Consider the following 3,064-nt stretch of genomic DNA (forward strand, 5'->3'; position numbering starts at 1 on the left):
ACTCCCCTCACTTCTCCTGGTGGTCACCCATTCACCATCTGAAGCCTGCACTCTGGGTGCGACCACCTCAGCAAGGATCTCATCTATGAGATTTTCAGCCTCCCAGATGTTCCTGAGTACATCAGCTCCAGCTCCAGTTGCAGATTTTTTAGAAATCCTTATTCAAAATAGCAGACCTTCTAGAGAAAATCTCTTTCTGCTTGCTTCACACAGCATTTTACATTTATTTTTAAATGCCAAGACAATATTAAATGGTTAACTACAATGTTTATAACTTTAACATATTGAATGTAGGCAGGTAACCTTGCAGAATAACATACAGTATTTATAATGGTAGTACTCCTTTTACCATTCAGTACTGGTAGCTAGTTCAAAAACTTCTTAGGTACAAACCCCAGACACCCAAAATATTCCTCTGTTATTAGTGTTGAGGGATATTCCCATTACATACAATTAGCCAGAGTTTTCTTTGACAAAACAGACCTGTTCTGAATTGCATATGACCTGACAAAGATATGCCTTTAACAATGTGTTCATACAGGAGATGGCCACTTAATACTTTCCTGCTCTCATCCTGAAGTTTTCAATGACTTCCAATTAACAGAAGCAGTCATCAAATACCTTCCCCTGCATGGTTTCAATGGTACAAAATCAGATCATCCCACACCCAATGATTGGTTTCAATCGTCTTAAAGTATCAGTTGAAGTTAAATTGTGAACAGGATATATTTCTTGAACCTGGCTCTCATTTTAATAACTCCAGAATAATCCCTAGGATAATGTATCCAGACTTTCAACAGACTTTCAACAGACTTTCATCCATTCTGCAGTGTTCAAAGTAAATATATCATCAAAGGATGCTTATGTTACCAAATACTACATTGAGATTCATTTTCTTGCATCAATTTATAGAAAAAAACTGTAGAATTTTGTTTAAAACTATACAGAGATAAAGACCAATGTGCAAAAGACACACTGTGTGAATAAAAAATATTACTAAAAGCACAAGTTGTAAAGAACCCTTGAAAATGAGTTTGTAGATGATAGAATCAGTTCAAAATAGTGGTTAATGAAATGGCCAAAGCTGGTTCAGGAGCCTGATGGTTGTAGGGTAATAACAGTGGGGGAATCTAAGACTTTGGTATCACATGCTCAAAGGTAGTGAGAAAAGGGCATGACCTGGAAGGTGGGGGTCTTATCAAAGATGTTGCTTTCTTGTGACAGTGCTCCATGTAAATGTGGGGAGGGCTTTGTCTGTGGTGGACTGGGCTGTATCCACCATTTTCTGTAGCCATTAACTAGTAGGGCAGAACATGCTAATTAATGGAAACATGGCAGAATGGATGTCTGACTGCTGAAAAGGGTCATAAAACGAATAACTGTTCAGTGTAGCAAGCTGCACATCCAAGACAGGGAAGGAGGAAAGCAAGAGAATGGAAGAGAGAGGGGTGAAAAGACAGGGGAGGGATAGAGGAAGGTGAGAAAGATGTGCGGTGGGAACCAGGTAAAGGCGGAGAAGCAGTACAGTGGACAAGGGGTTAAAATGGAGAGGAAAAGCTGAAACTCCCTCCAAAGTTCCCAAAGTGTACTGTAACTTGCCACCAACAGCCCTGCAATGGATATCTCTTTATTAGAGTCATGAAGAGATGTGGCAGGGAGAATAAAAGACCTCAGGCATGAGTCAAAGACATGTCCAAGTAGTATGTAGAGCTGAGGTGTGCCAAGTTGGGTTTATTGCTATATGCCACAAGTACAGTGAGGTACAGTACAACAAAAAGCTTATTTGTAATAGAATCACAGGAATGTAGATACAGACAGATTACATTTAAAATTACACATGGTTATCATGGGGTGTGGTGGGGGCAGAAGGGGTAAGTAGAGAAAAGAGGCAGTTATTGGGTCACTCAAGAGGTTACAGATGGAATCAGATGCACATCAACTCTGGCAGAGTTTGCAGGCCATTACTTCCTACAAAGCGAAGCCTAATATTATGAATGGCAGTGATGCTTCACTTCCAGATGAGCTCAATGCCTCTTATGCTCACTTTGAAAGGGATTATAAACCTACAGCTATGAGGATCCGTGCAGCATTTGGTGACCCTGTGACCTCTGTCTCAGAGGCCAGCATCAAAAACATCTTTCAAGAGTGTGAACCCATGCAAGGTGATAGGCCCTGATTGTGTACCTGGTAGGACTCTGAAAACCTGTGCCAACCAGCTGGTGGGTGTGTTCAAAGACATGTTCGGTTTCTCATTGCAACAATTGGAAACTCCCACCTGCTTCAAGAGGGCAAATTCATGCCAGTGCCCAAGAAGAGCAGGGTGAGCTGCCTTCATGACTATCATCTAGTAGCACTTACATCTATGGTGATGAAGTGCATTGAGAGGTTGGTTATGACTAGAGATATATCAGCTAGTGGAGTGGTGCCACAGCAACAACCTGGCACTCAACGTCAGTAAGACCAAAGAGCTGATTGTGGACTTCAGGAAGGGTAAGATGAGTGAACTCACACCAGTCCTCATAGAGGGATCAGAAGTGTAAAGGGTGAGCAGTTTCAAATTCCTGGGTGTCAGCATCTCTGAGGACCTAACCTGGCCCCAACATATTGATGCAGTGACAAAGAAGGCTCTGCAGCAGCTATATTTCATTAGGAGTTTGAGGAAATTTGGTATGTCACCTAAAACAGTCATAAATTTCTACAGATGTACCATGGAAAGCATTCTGAGAGGCTGCATCACCGTCTGGTCTGGGGGGCTGGGGTGGGGGCTACTGCACAGGACCGAAAGAAGCTGCAGAGGGTTGTAAATCTAGTCAGCTCCATCTTGGGCACCAGCCTACAAAGTACGCAGGAATCTTCAAGGAGCGATGCCTCAAAAAGGCAGCATCAATCATTAAAGACCCCCATCACCCAGGTCACGTCTTGTTCTCATTGTTCCCATCACGAAGGCGGCACAGGAGCCTGACAGCACACACTCAACAATTCAGTAACAGCTTCTTCCCCTCTGCCATCTGATTTCTGAATGGACAGTGAATCCATGAACAGTACCTCACTACTTTTGCACTAC

Source organism: Hypanus sabinus, chromosome X2 (genome assembly GCF_030144855.1).
Source record: "Hypanus sabinus isolate sHypSab1 chromosome X2, sHypSab1.hap1, whole genome shotgun sequence".
In the NCBI taxonomy this organism is placed as follows: Eukaryota; Metazoa; Chordata; class Chondrichthyes; order Myliobatiformes; family Dasyatidae; genus Hypanus; species Hypanus sabinus.